Source organism: Erpetoichthys calabaricus, chromosome 1, assembly GCF_900747795.2.
Source record: "Erpetoichthys calabaricus chromosome 1, fErpCal1.3, whole genome shotgun sequence".
NCBI lineage: Eukaryota > Metazoa > Chordata > Cladistia > Polypteriformes > Polypteridae > Erpetoichthys > Erpetoichthys calabaricus.
This window is the reverse complement of record NC_041394.2, coordinates 132,240,950-132,257,232: the sequence shown is the minus strand read 5'-3', so window position 1 is coordinate 132,257,232 and position 16,283 is coordinate 132,240,950. Positions and strand designations below refer to the sequence as shown.

Here is a 16,283-nt window from a genome sequence, read left to right as displayed (position 1 = left end):
GCCCCTGAAATGAAGGGATTGTGTTAAAAAAAATGCTTTAGTTGCCTCACATTTTTATGCAATCGTTTTGTTCACTCCACTGAATTAAAGCTGAAAGTCTGCACTTCAACTGTGTCTGAGTTGTTTCATTTAAAATTCATTGTGGTAACGTACAGAACCAAAATTAGAAAAAAGTTGTCTCTTTCCAAATATTTATGGACCTAACTGTATATGAAGAACCAGATGTCTAAGACAACAAGTCCACCCATCCATCCATTTTCCAACCTGCTGAATCCAAACACAGGGTCACGGGGGTCTGTTTGAGCCAATTCCGGCCAACACAGGGCGCAAGACAGGTACCAATCCCGGGCAGGGTGCCAACCCACTACAGGACACACACACACCCACACACCAAGCACACACACTAGGGCCAATTTAGAATCGCCAATTCACCTAACCTGCAGGAATGTGGGAGGAAACCAGAGCACCCGGAGATAACCCACGCAGACACGGGAAAAACATGCAAACTCCATGCATGGAGGTCCTCAGAAGTGAACCCGGGCCTCCTAACTGCGAGGCAGCAGCGCTACTACTGCGCCACCGTGCCGCCCAAGACAGCAAGTCACTACACTGTAACTGAACCCAGTGCAACAACATAGTATTTGGCATTATCCTTAAAGGCTTGGTATCATAAAACTAATTAGAAAGCTTTCTTTAAATTTATGTAGAAGCACATACACATTTTTGTTATGGTTGGAGGTATCATAACAATATAATTAAACCATACAGTGAAATTAAACCTACCAATCTGGGTGGCTTAATATGAAGATGAAAGGGTTAATTTAGTTCAGATTTAAAAACAATAGAAGAAAGTAGCAATACCCCTTGAATGCTGAATTTGTTTTCTTTACTATTCATGGTCAATCACTAGGTCAAATTGCTTATCAATACTCTTTTCATTAATAAGCCTAAAGGTTTTTACAAGCTTTTAAAGGTACACTACTGACATTAGCCCTAGTTCCCACATTTAGGTTAATGGCAGATGGTATAAATACAGTTCTTGGTCTCATATACTGTACACCAGGGCTAGGACTCAATATACATCATTAGCCATGTGTAAGTACAACCTTGAAATGACACACACACTTCAAAATGAGTAATAATATTATATGGCAGCCTGTACATCTTAAATGGCTCCTAACCTAGTAGATTGTAAAAGAACACATGTAAAAACAGAAGCATGCAAAGACAAAGCTATAAGTTGTGGTGGGGGTGCTGCACATAGATAATGGGCAAATGCTAAGGTGCCCAATAAAAAGAGATGAGACAATCAGAATGTTCAAGAAAACTGAGCAAAAGATTTTATTAGATAAAAGATACACTCTCTAATTTTTGTAAAACAATCAAAAACTGAATTTTACTGAATATAGTTTACGGAGAGAAAGGAACTGTTTCTTTCAAAATGACAAAAGTGCTATATAAATGTAAAAAACTATTATTGTATTATTATTATTACTATTACTATTAAAAGATCTCATATAGCATTGAGACTGACTGCAAAAAGTAGATTCATACAAGAATGTGTTAGTATATGCTAACAGTGATACAAAAGGACAATACATTGAATAGACTTACTTCAGACTTAGTTGAATATGAAATTTGACTTTAAGTCAGAATGCTTTTAAGAGTCATTGGAAACCATTTTTTCTGTATGTTATTTTACTGTATGTTTACTAAAACACAATTGTTAAAATATTGAGTTTTTCACAGTTGGAGACCTCATAAGTTGCTTATGATCACACAATAGGCCAAAGACAGAGACTGAATTAGTAACCTTAAAATATACCATCTAAGCCACAAATTGCCTACTAACCCTGAAGTGTCGCCTATGAATGTACTATGTTTAGCAATCATTATTATTAGAATACTTAGAATGTTTATATATTTTTAAAGTAATACTACTCTTCATTCATATAATATTGTTTGAATTTAAGATATTTGCTACAGTCTAACAAATTTAGATACTGATGTTTAAAAAGTTGAATATGTAATGATGAAAAATGAACGAAAAGGTTCTCAACCAAATATGCATTTTTATGTAAGGAAAAATGAACACATAATTGAATAATCCTAAATGTGTTAGGTATGTTCAATTGCTGTTTCAACCTACAAAGACTATGCTAACTGATAAAAATTCACAACTAAGATACAACATAGAATATAATATAGATTCACATATCATATATTAGCATTATTTAATGTTTGAAATTAAATGTTTTATTTACTATTATTTATTATTAGAGACCTTCATAAGCAATCTTGAAATCTTTAAAAGCAGTCTGTCTTCTGTAGCTTGCTTGTTTTCTAAGTGCTCCTCAATACGCAATTGCTTTATATTTTTAGTGTTCATCAAATTTAAGGTAATCACAAATATTGTATTTTCTGTGTCTCTGGTTCTTAGTGAGTGAGCCTTTAAGATGTGCAGTTAATCCCCAAAAACAACTTTGTCTCCCATTCGTGAGCAGCCTTTTCTGTTTCACTGCAGAGCAGAGTTGCCATCAGAAACACAAGAAGATTTTCCGGTGGGCTGGTGATGTTTCTAAACTGGTTCAACTGATCTGCGTAGCCTTTCGATTTTCTCAAAACTAAATGCTCACACATTTAAAAAATCCATATAAATACGGCTCCTCTCAAGGTGGGATAACCCTGCTTCACATGCAGGCATCTGAGTGTAATGGTGGTGACCCCTCTCCAAACAGTACAACCCCACATGCTTGAAAGTGAAACTACCCATTCACCAATCCATTTTCTTAATAAGCTCAATGCATTTAACTGTTTTTCAATGAATACCAAAGGTAAAAGAAAAAGAAAAATGAAAGGTGGTACTGAGAAAGCAAGGGTTAAGCGGAAAAAAAACTGGAGGAGAAGTGTATAAAGTACGAAAATACCAGCTTAATTTAGGTGAGAAAATTTGTCTTTTGTTAACATTATAACACTGTATTGGTTCTTGAGTTCAGCAGCACTAGGTGACAGCAATGTGAGTGACCTTTCAGTTGCCTAAAATTACTGAGTTTTTAGTGATTTTAACAAGCTGTGTCTAGATGATTTTAATGTGCGGTGGTTCACATGATAGCACTGTTAACTTCAGGAGCCTCATGTATAACACCATGTGTAAAACTCACACTATAACATGGCGTAAGCACAAAAGCAGGAATGTGCGTATGCACAGAAAAATCCAGATGCATAAATCTGTGCATTTGCCAACTTCCACGTTCTTCCGCTATATAAATCCCATTCTGCGTGAAAAGTAATGCACGTGCACGCGCCTGCTACCCCACCTCAACTCCTCCCAGAATTACACCTCTTTGAATATGCAAATCAATATAAATAGCCCTTAAGCTCAGTGTTCTATGAAAAGACAATGGGAAAAGCATGGGGGAAAATAGAAGAATTTCAGTGAATACTAAGTGGAGGCAAGGAAAAACTTACTATTCATTGGTTTAAACAGTGATATAATCAACAAAAGTAAGTTGATCGAGTGACATATAGTGTCGGAGAAACTGAGAAGGGCGTCTCTGCAGAACACTGACCAGAGTGGGCAGATTTCAAGTACTGGAAGTGTATTACAGTGGGCGGTTTCAAAGCGTTGTTCTGATTGGCTAAAATGACAACTGGGCGGATTTCAAGTTAAGTATCTGATTGGCTGTGTGACGGGACTTCTTATCATGCCGGAAAAAGAATCTTAGTCTGGATGCGTGCAGCACAGCGTGCAGAAACAATGGCAGCGGATCGGATGCAGTACATGACCCGTGTAATGTTTATTTAGTTATATGTATTGTTTTTGATTATATGATTATAATTATTTCTGATCATATTTCATTAAAATGGCGCCTCGCGATTTGCGTTTCTAAATGGCTGACTCACCATTATTCAGTTTGTTTGCTTACGTATGTGTGCTCCATATCTTTGCCCTGATGATATATTTTATTTATTTATATTTTAAATCTCATGAAGGATAGAGGATGTTCAAAGATTGTTTAGGAAAACAATTAATTGTTAATCATTTATTCTCGTTGCTGTATATGTATAGGGATATTCACTAGACTAAGATTCTATGTCATTTTTATGTAATCCCTGCATTTTTGTTTTCAACAAGCATGTTTTTACGTATTTATGCATATTTATCTTCTCTAACAAATGTTTGATAGGTTAAAGTGATCCGACTTAAATAAGAATCTGAATTACTGATATGTTTTATAAGTAAGTGTGCAAGTAAATAGAATACTGCTATATTATTTGAAACCTGTCAGTGGAATCTGTAATGTGTCAAATATTGATTTTTTCCTGGGATAAAGAAGAGCCTGACTGAGTGAAGGACACTAATGTCTCTCGCTTATCTTTTCCTTTTAAAAACTGAGCACCCTAATCAACACAGTAAAATCTGTACATGATCCCAGGACCTGTAGGTCATGAATGATGTAGTTTCCATTTCCCAGGTTGAGCTAATGCAACAACAGATATTATGTTGCTGAAAATTGCTGTCTACATGTTGGTCTTCTAAAAAAATACACATTAAACCATTATAGGTGTCATCTTCTTAACCAATAGTTCACATAAAACGCTTGAATTAATAAGACATCGAAAATATAATAAAAAGGCTTCAGTTAATTATAACCTTTTTTGGATATAAACTTTTTTAATCGTAATGTATGAAACTCTGAACAATATTCGATTAATTTTGTTAAAATAATTAAGCTAATTAAGTTAATAATTAAGAATATTATCATTAAACAATGCATATTTTGCCTTTACAGCATGTCACTGTTCAGGTTAAGGACCTCAACCTCAAAGAATTCGTGAAAATTCGAATCTGTTTTCTTACCCTTTTTGCACTTTGGACAAATACAATCCAAAGGAGTATAATTCCGTTGCAGTCCATATTGCTTCCCACAGGACAAGGGCGGTTGAGTATGGTGGTGAGTGGTTGGTCTAGTTATGTTTTTCAGTTCATTCATAATGGCCAATGAACATCTATTAACATGATGCTTTCAATCTGTTTTAGACTATGTCATATATAGCTGCAGCCTTGGATGCCGTGGGAGGACTACACATTTTCACTGCTGTCTGTGTACAGCTGTATATGTAAACAAAGGTGATTGCATTGTTGCTGAGCCTCCCGCCGGCCATCCTCCAGCGTCTCCCGCCGGCCACCCACCAGCGCCTCTCGCTGGCCACCCACCAGCGCCTCCCGCCGGCCACCCACTAGCGCCTCCTGCCGGTCACCCAACAGCACCTCCCACTGGCCACCCAACAGCGCCTCCCGCCGGCCATCCACCAGCACCTCCCACCGGCCACTCACCAACGCCTCCCGCCGACCATCCACCAGGGCACCCTGATCAAGCACTAATACCATGCCAACAAGCTGTCCATAGAAAGCAAGTAACTGTTGAATGTCCTCACTGTAGAATGAGCCTAAATAAGAAGAATCTTAAACAATACGTGGCAAGAAAACATCAGGTTGTTACAAATACCATAACTGCAACTTACCATTTAAGGTCACAGTGTATTGACAAACTTAATGGGATTTATGTTGTGTCAAAAAGTTTTTATGGGCCCAGTGTCCCTGTCCATGTGGTTAAAAAAATTTGGGGCTCATCCCATTAAGTGATGTGTGACATTGACCTATGCAACACCCGTGCAGAAGTAGCACAAAGAAGTGACATCCTTGTTACACAGTGTGTACACCTCAGGTCAGTAGACTATGCGTGTGGTGATGAGTCAGAGGAGTTATCTGAATCCATACTGACCGAAATGGTGGAGCAAAAGTGGTTTGGGAAGGCTAGCAAAAAACAGTGCCTTCAGCGGCAAAATCAGGCCAAAAGTGAAGGTGCTAAATTTAGTAGCCTGGTTAACATTGGAGGGCCAGAGAACAAAATGTATTTATCAATACATGAACCAAAGTAGGTGTACTACAGTAGACTAGGCAGGATCTTGGTCTGCTACAATGCCAAGACCAATACATGGCACTGCCCTTGCAACAGAGGGAGGGTACCACGCATACACAAATCCATTGCAAAATGGCATCTCTTTCAAATTAAGTGTGAAATCTTCCAAAGAGTATCAGACTCAGAAGAAGAGGCTAGGCCGCAAAATGTGGATTCTTCTGGCCAGCGGTGGCAATACCCTCCGGAGACAGAAGACCTGAAGCAGATGGTTCAGTACATATACAACTGCAAGAAATTGCCTGTGACGCTTCCAGAGACTTTTACTGAGGACTTAAAAAAGGAAGATATTCCAAGGTGCCTTATACCTGAAGAGGAGGTCTGCTCTCAGTGTTACGGAAATGTGCCTCTCAGTGATTCTGTTCTTATTTCAAGAAATGCGAAGGTGGCAACCCTTACAGGAGTGGTAAATGCTAAGTATTATTTGTTGATCAAATTATATCTGTTATTCTTATACTTGTCCTTAGAGAGTTAGGGCATTTTTAGTTTAGTTTTTTCCAGTACAAGACTCTTGCCAGTATACTGTTAAAAAAAGTACAGTGCATGTTATCTATAGTGTCTTGTTAATGTTTTGTCACCAGGTGTATCCACTTACTGTAAAAAATGCAGCTGCTGTTGTATGTATTACCACTACCAGGACTGGACTCATGGCCTTCACAATTTTAATGATAAAGTGCTGCTCAGCATCCACCTTTGCCTTTTCATTAGGAACTCTTTGCAGGTTTGAGTTGTTTCTGAAATGATTCATTAGTCAATTTTATCTTTCATATTATTAATATTAACCGTATTATTGTTAATTTAGACTTCTATCTTATAACATTGCACAGTCAAAAAGGAGTGATTCAGGATACATTTCACTGCGTGTTGTACTTGTATAGCTTGGGACATGTTTACTTTTAAATAAGTTTTAACCTTTGTATTCCTTAATAGACTCATGTCTCCGTCGGCAGACTAAGGACCATATTGCAAAGGACGACACAAGTGGCTTATCCTTCTGAGAGAGACTTTCTGCATGCCTACTTGCATTTTGAGGCAATGACTGCCCATGATTACTCCTATTCGTGTGTAAAATGTGGTCATCATCCTCCAGTAGTTGTAATGGATTTACACAAAAAAGGGGTATTTAACATGCCAGGTAAAGTGTAAAATCATATGGCTTTTTCATATAGATTTTTTTTATATTAAAATATAATTGAATTATATTTTCCAATTTCAGTCAGTGAAATAAATATGCCACAAGAAAACTTCAATGGTGAGGTGAACTCAGAAGACTTTTGGGACACTGTGTCAATGGAGATGATCTCATTTGGCTTTTTGAAGAGTATATTCATCATGTGTACATCTGGTGACAAGTATTTCAGTAATTTAAGGAAGACAGAGAATGGCAGTATTCACATTTTTGCGACAATAGAATATTCACCTAATCATTCATCATTTTACATATTAGTTGCTGAGTTAGTGGCAGATTTTGGTATCCACCAAAGGGGCAGGTGGACTTAAACATAGTTTTACATTACTATAGTGATCAAGAGACAATTTAGTAGAGAATATTTCCAGTATCTGTTAGCCAACACATCTGTTGTACAGTATGTGCAGCCTAAGGCCTGTTTCCTGTGTCTTTTTTTTTATTATAGGTGGGGACAGAAATCCTTACACGGTGAAACCCAATTTTGAGAATTGGGCGCCCTGGATTGGTAGGGAAACACGGAAGGCACCAAGCGTATTGAACACAGAGTGGCAGAAGGTACATAGTACAAATCCTCAAGGCACCTTTAGTGATATGGATGTAATGGAGGAAAGACTGTGTGATGAAGTAATGAAGTTGAAAGTTTGTAAGATCTGTTTTATCTCACTTTTAATTGTTCATTATCATAAATGAAGTCAGTGTGTGTTTATCATACAGTAACTGTTTGTAGCCGAAGAACCTGTCTCAGCATCCATCTTCTTAATTATAACTATTGTTTGATGTTTTGCAACAGGTTGTAGACATAAGGAAGCTGTGCAAGGCCTGTGGAGTAGCCAGTAAGAGTTCTAAAACTGATCTTATCCTCAGGCTAAGAGGAGAGATGTAAAACAGAGCATCATATGATAAAATATTCCAAAAAGTTTGGGGAGCATCAGGTAATTGTTCAGCCCGCAGTGAAGGTTAAAAAAATATGAGATGAGTTTGTTGTTCTTGAGTGGATGTTTTCTTAATGAACTTTCTCTTTCCCAGGTGGTTGGGCAGCCATTTTATGTCCTTGTGGTGTTGTCTACAGCTTAAAATTTATTCTTCATGCTGAAAGTCCAAGAGACTTTGAAGACATGCTGTTTTCATGGAAGTACATCCCAAATATCTGCATTTATGGTTTTGCCCGAGGACTGGCCGTCCATGCAAATTTGAGAAGACCGGAGACAATTCCATTTTCACCTTTTGAAGGACGACTAGCAGAGCCTACTGAAGAGAACATTAGGGCAGCTCAGAGGGGACTCCTTAACCTACCTTGGTTAAAAGAAAAGGAGAAAGAAGATGTGAACTCTCATCCTGTCACTGGATCCTCACAACATTATGTACTTTACGACAAATTTCATGAACGTAATTCCAAAGATGCTCGAGATGCTCTTAAGAAAATTGATCTTGTCCCTGAATTGGCTGGCAGAGTTAATACGCAAGCTGCAGAACAGCTTTTTTCTGGCATGAGAAAAAATAACTACTTTTTTAATATGATGTCCCCTGCAGTTCATGTGTTTCTTGTGCGCAACATGTTGCACATTCTCAATGAAGAGAAAAACAATGCAATGCAGGGAAAAATCCACAAGGCTCTTGGGCGCTCTGTAAAGATTACATCTGATTGGTGTAATTGCGAAGGTTGGTTGTAGGTAGGTGTTTAACATGTTCTTCTAATCTTGGTTAATGTCTTTACAATTGTGGGTCTTTTGTGTTTCCTCAGAGAAAGAGAGCAAGGGACCAGAATTTACCCAATTTAATAATATAACACCCAGCAAGGCATGCTGGGGCAAGCCCCTGTCTCAATTGCAGTGTGAGCTGGTAATGAACAATAATTTGCAATTGATACAAAATAATATTTCATATGCAGGTTTCCCCAAAAACAATTTATACATTCTTTTTTCTTGGCAGCTTGCCAGAGTTCTTGCTGCCAGTGATGATGCAGAAATGGCACATGTCGGCTTTACTACCATTAAAGGAAAAGATTTTTGAACTCTGGCAAACCCTTGTGAGGTTGAAGGAAATGTAAGAGAGATATACCATGCAATACAATAGCAGGTTTTAGTACAGAACATATTTTTATAATATTTTTGTTTTACAGGTCCTGAATTCCTGTTTCAGTGTGCTACAAAGAATTGCACTCTCACAGGTTCATTGTTATGTATGTATTTTTTGAGAACTAAATATAATTTAAATTAGATTATATTGTTAAACAGATGTATTTTCTTTCATAGAATTTAGACATATACACAGTTGACAGCCATGTTGTGGTGACCTGGCTGCCTCCCATTTGTGAGGATCCATGAAAACTTACCTGTATATATGCTATGTTTTATAACCTTGAACATGTTTCTGTCTACAAATTAAATAACAGTCAATTAAATGTTTTCTACAAACTGTAGGATGACATCAGCATCAAGGATGCTGTGATTTTTCCATCCTGGGTGCCAGGTCACTGGATGTTATGTGTGAGTCTGTTTAAATGTTTACACAATGTTTTGCATTGAGAACTGTAAAAGTGAAGTCAGATTCAAATCTTCTTGACCTGACAATGTCATAACAATGAATCTTTACAGATCATGAAGCCTAAATTGAGAGAGCTGTAGTTTCTCAGCTCTCTAAGAGGGAAAGGCTTTCATAATGATTACACTGCTGTATACAGGTTCTGCCAGGTTCTGCCAAGTTATGGCAAGGTCTGCCTTGTTCTATTGTGGGGCAGTAGTGGCTTAGCGGATAAGGAAGTGGACTTGTTACCAGAAGGTTGCGGTTTGAATCTTCAACCGCCAAGCTGCCACTGAGGTACCCTTGAGCAAGGTACCATCCCCACTGCTTCTTGGGCGCCGTTCATGGCTGCCTACTGCTTACGATGGGTGGTGGGTTAAATGCAGAGATTTCATTGTCTGCTCTGTGTGCTGAGTGTACATGATGTTCAGCATGGTTCAAATTTCAGCATGGTTTACATTGTTGAGCATTGTTTACATTTTTTTTTTAGATTTCTTCTCAACTGATTTGTGATGTCTGTTACTGTCCACAAGGCACCAATACAGAGAAAACTGTTTCTCTGAGCAGTAAGCTATTTTTATTTGATGTGCGAAAAGGAAAAAAAGATGCATCCATACAGCGCTATTATCCCAGTGACTTTTCTAGCATCTCTCTAGATAAGGGGGGTTATATAGCCCTTGTCTGAACATAATTTTGCACAGTATTGTACATTAACTCTTAATTTGCGTCAATATGTGTATAGCCCAGTATGAGAAGAATTTTAAAGGAAGTAAAGGTGGGGTAGTTCCGGTTAAGCCCTGCCATTGGTCTGTTCTTTAAGACGTTCTATCTTCAATTTTCTTTGTTCACCTTTTGATAAATTTGCAGAGTGGTTCTACTTAAACCCCCAGTGTTAAGTAGAGAATGGTAATTAAACAATTTCTAACAGTGGCTTATGTTTTGATAGAAAAATTGCTCAGAAACTGTGCGCTGAACCATGGATAGAATTTGTGACTGAGGAACTTGAGGTATGTTGCATTTGTAGGTACTGACACATGGATTATACTGTACAGTATGCCATATTGTAGTATTTTAATAGTTTGTCATTCTTATAAATTTAGGGCATTCCTCAACAGCATGCATCAGTAGGCTGTGGAGTTTTTGTACTCATGGTAAGATACAGTGCTAACTGCTTCTGCTTTCTAAATGAAGTACAACTTGCATTTAGTAATGCATTTTTCATTTTACCCCTGTTTATAGTATGCTCTGTACATCATCCTGGGAGAATCTTTTGACTTCTCTGGGGTAGGTTTGTAAACTACTGAGAGTAGAAGCACAAATCACAGATACTGTCATTATATAGCTTTTCAGATATATTAGGAATAGACTAGAACACCTTGTGTCATTGCCATAGACCAAATATACAATGCAAAGAAATAAGATTTCTAGGAATTCTAAAATACAATACTGTATTAATACATTGCCCACAATGTTTTTAATTTTTCTGCAATACTCCATATATTGCAAGACCCAATCCCTCAATCTTATTCCTCAGTTTTAAAATGCAGAATTTTATAATATCTTATACTGGATTATTTAAACTGCAGAAAAGTAAGTATTTTAACCTTAGTGCTGTCTTCACCTTCAGTTTGTCCCTTTACAGTACAGTAATCCCTCGCTATATCGCGCTTCGACTTTTGCGGCTTCACTCTATCGCGGATTTTATATGTAAGCATATTTAAATATATATCGCAGATTTTTTGCTAGTTCGTGGATTTCTGCAGACAATGGGTCTTTTAATTTCTGGTACAATCTTCCTCAGTTGGTTTGCCCAGTTCATTTCAAACAAGGGACGCTATTGGCAGATGGCTGAGAAGCTGCCCAACCAGAGCGTGTATTACATATTAAATAAAACTCCTCAAATATATTGTGAGCACGGGGGCTCTTCGCACTCCTAGAGGATATGGCCACTCCTCAAAAAACGCTGAAAGATTACCTTCACATTGCTCTCTTCTTTGCTGGGCTTACATATGGCTGCTTTATCAAGCGATATGCTTCCTGCACGGTGCTTCACATACTTAAAAGATCAAACAACACGTATTGATTTTTGATTTTTATTTTTCTCTCTCTCTCTCTTGCTCTGACATTCTCTGCTCATGACGGAGGGGGTGCGAGCAGGGGGGCTGTTCACACACCTAGACGATACGGACGCTCGTCTAAAAATGCTGAAAGATTACCTTCACGTTGCTCCCTTCTGTGCAGCTGCTTCGTGAAGCAAAATGCTTCCCGCACGGTGTTTCGCATACTTAAAAGCTCGAAGGACATGTATTGATTTTTGATTGTTTTTCTCTGTCTCTCTCTCTCTCTGACATTCTCTGCTCCTGACAGAGGGGGTGTAAGCTGCTGCCTTCCTTGCAACTGCTTTGTGCGGCGGTGCTTCGCATACTTAAAAGCCAAACAGCCCTATTGATTTTTGTTTGCTTTTTTTTCTCTCTCACTCTCTCTGACATTCTCTGCTCCTGACGCACACTTCTTTGAAGAGGAAGATATGTTTGCATTCTTTTAATTGTGAGATGGAACTGTCATCTCTGTCTTGCTATGGAGCACAGTTTAAACTTTTGAAAAAGAGACAAATGTTTGTTTGCAGTGTTTGAATAAAGTTCCTGTCTCTCTACAACCTCCTGTGTTTCTGTGCAAATCTGTGACCCAAGCATGACAATATAAAAATAACCATATAAACATATGGTTTCTACTTCGCGGATTTTCACCTTTCGCAGGGGGTTCTGGAACACAACCCCCGCGATCGAGGAGGGATTACTGTATTCCTTGCATAGATGTAAACGTTCAGTTTATACTTACATACATTGATACTGGATACCAGCATATTCATAATGTTTCACCAAAGGAACTATTGCAATATGTTACCATAACTTTTTTGTATGTTTTTTTTGACATTGTGTAGTCAGCCATGCCTACCATCAGGTGACAGTGGTCAGTTCTTCTGCTGGAACATTATTCCACCAGGTTAGCAAATTATATTTCTTATGTTGTTTGTACTACTCTTATAGTTTGTTTTACTAAATAGTATTATTTTTGTATCATAGACCAACTACTGACACACAGCAGGTAGCATGGAAGCGGCTGCGAACTGTTGAGAAACAGCCTGGTAATGTTTACTTTTTTAAGGTATAATGCATTTTGTTTTTTGAGTATAATACATTATCAGTCCTGATGTCTTCTGTTTCTTGTTAATTGGAACCAGTCACCAGACCATAAACATCCTTCAGGTGAAATTGCATTCAATGACATTTTAGTTGGGGAAAAAAAAAGAATTAATCAATTTTATTAAGTTTTTTGATTGTAATATTCTGGACATTTTAAGCTTCCTCAGGAGATTCTATAGATGATCTTGGAGGAGGTTGTTCTTCAAGTTGGTGACACTGCAATTGGCACCCTTGCACTCATTTGCAAGTGGTTTCACAGCATCGTTAGCCAGGAGTACTTCCGTAATGAGGCACACTTCAAGTGGATGGACAGTAAGTTGTGTTAATATGCCATTGCTTTATGTTTCACATACTAATATGACCTAACTGTCGTTGACACTTGAAATTTTACTTCTTTTCTTATCAACAGGTGTGGTGAATTGGAACAGATTCACATCAAGTTTTAAGGAAATGTACAGAATTCCCTACATGCTTTCAGAGTGCTACCACTGTCATAGCCTGTACAAAAATCACGGTCTAGGCTTTAGGGAATCTGGCAAAAGGCATGAACTGCAGGGGTTTTTCTCTGAGGACAGCTTTGCAGGCTACTGTAGCCAGGACTGCTTTTATCAAGCTGGTGGCAGTATTTGAGATGTTGTTTGTATGGTTATGCATGCCTACATCTATTCATGCCTCTTTTCTATTCATTTTTTCATATTTCTTGTTCCTGTTTTGACTTGTTTATTTATTGTTATTTATTTTCAAAAACTTCTCAGGGATGTAGTGGGTCTTAATAAATAATGAGTGAACGGACTCTGTTTGTGTGCCTTTTTGTACCCAAGTAATTGTTGTGCAGTGTTTTTGTCTTCAGTCTCTGAATGTGTAATTGGATGATGCAAATTATGATGCAATTATACAGAACTTGCATAATATTTAAAATATAACATCCTACAACAGATATTGAATGATTTTACAATGCAACAAAAATATTAAACTTACCGGTTACTGTGAATAAGATGGAAATTCAAAATTTGTTTTTGTTTTAATACAAATTAAAAGTATAGATTAAAAAGTATAAAAATGTTTAAGTATAACTATGAACAAGATAGAAAAAACTAATTACACACATGAATCTGTACACTCAATGGCCACTTAATTAGGTGCACCTTGCTAGTAGCGGGTTGGACCCCCTTTTACTGTATACAATGACACTGCAAGTCCCCATTTCAGTTGAATTAAACATTGAAATCACACAGCACAAGATTTGGCATGAAAAACAACGTATAAACCACATCCAAGGCAGGTAAAAGTTAGTAAAATTGACAATCATTTAAAAGATAAAAATATAAAGTGCTTAAAAGTGTAAGGTGTGATGAGGGCCAGATTACAGCAGCCAGTACATGTATTATGAACAAGATTTATGAGTATGGATATTAAAGACGTTCAAAGTTATTATTGAACGACTGGAATTCTTTTTGAAATAAGCTGTTTGGCAGTCTGTTAGTGCGTATTTTGATTGACGTTACGTTTTCCTGAGGGCAGAGGTTCGAAGTGTTGATGACCGGGATGAGACGTGTCCTTGATGATGTTCTTTGCTCTGCTATGGTACCGGGTGTTGGCAATGTCCTTGAGTGAGGGAGCCATTTGTTTTAAAAGCTGGTGTTAGGTTTGTGGAATATCTACACATGAATAATCGTATAAAAGGTAAAGTGCATAAGCATTGCACAGAGACAGAATATTATATAGGAGCTAAATACACATTAATTTGAATATTGTAGCAGAATATAAATATATATTGGACAAAAGAAATATTGGTATTGTACAGTCATGTTACTGTGCTACGGGGATGGGGAGGTAGACAGAATGTACACATAACACAGTGACGAGAATAAATGTAATGTGCAGCATATCTGACATTGACATCCGGAAGAATGGTAGGTTGATTAAAAAAAAGCATGCTCAGCTGGAGATTGCGTGTGGATGTGTGTGGTTATAAATTGGAACGGTACCGCTTAATGCATCACACATCCCAGGTCATCGCATTTTAAATATTGAAAGTTAGTGGCAGAACCAAGCCGTTACAGTTGTATTTTGCAGGTTGCATTCCAGTTTTCCTGTTTTTTGTCACTGAAAAAAAGGTTTAACGATGATTGGATGCTTGAAACCAGCCCATACAGCTTGGGGAACGCCATTACAGCTTGGGGAACACCCATTACGTTCTCTGATTGAATGCTTGAAACCTGCCCATACTGCTTGGGGAATTCCCATGTTGTTCTGCAGAGACTAGTACTTGGAGAAACTAGAAATCTCAAGTTCACAAAGTCGCACAGTGCCCGAAATAAAAAAGAAGTTGTCACATATCAAAGTCGCCGTGAAAAGGTGAGTCGTAGCCCACCGTCTGAGTGTCATATGAAAGCTTATTAGGGTACAGAGAAAAAAAAATAGGCACACAGTGGGAAAAAAGCTCGAAATGTCAACTATAATCTTGGAATTTCCACTTTAATCACGTAATTTATTTTGTCATTAAAGTAGAACATCATAAACTTCATCTTAAAATCGTTTAATCTAGTAGTTTCTCATCCCATCGTAACTAAAGTAGCATGTTAAATGCTTTGTTTTGTAATTGATCTTCTATGTGCTCTTTGTATGTGAATCACTACGTGCTTCCAGGCTTTCTCTTCCTCGGACAGGACACAGAATCCATTACATTCATGATATTACAGCTCTCTGAATAATTAAAATACTGAGACGTATACGTGATATCTTTTTTATGATGATGCACAGTGGTGCAGTGATTGTTCATGTCTGACACAAGATGCTTGCTGCGCCATGTGCGACCTTCAATGAAATAATTTATTGCAGCAGTACTGTCTCTTTCAAATGTACTAATCTCCAATTCCTGTCCTTACCTTTCTTTCTACATATACCCAATCGCCACACAATCATCTCTGTAATAGACGTTAAACCATCTGTAAACTTAGAACGCAGATTCTTCAAAACGTTTAAGGAACATTGAAATATCTTCATAGTACGTGTTTAATTATTCTATCCATCTATCCTTCCAGTGTTGCGCCAGCCCAGCAAGAATACAGCACGAGGTAGGAGCAATCCGTGAACTAGCTAGCGCTGCAGCACCGTGTCCTCACATGTTTAATTATTAACAGTATAGATTATTTAAATGAAGGTAAAGTTTTATCTGTATAATATTATCAACATATTTTTCTGCATTTCATCTTAACAAATTATATCGTCATCATATGTAAATACGCGCTTTATAAAGTGGCACAGGTTGTGCAATATTATAACTGTAGTGCAAGTTTACAGTGAGGTAACTGTACTTATAAGTACAAACAGTTCTACAAGGAGCACTTGATGGACTGATTGAGTGTGTTCAAAGTTCTTGGGATGAAA

At 37.7% G+C, this 16,283-nt stretch overlaps 1 pseudogene; it reads left to right on the top strand.

Annotated features, from left to right (window-relative positions):
• The first annotated feature begins 5,445 nt into the window (after positions 1 to 5,445).
• Positions 5,446 to 9,180, top strand: LOC114644888 (uncharacterized; annotated as a pseudogene).
• The last annotated feature ends 7,103 nt before the right edge of the window (positions 9,181 to 16,283 follow it).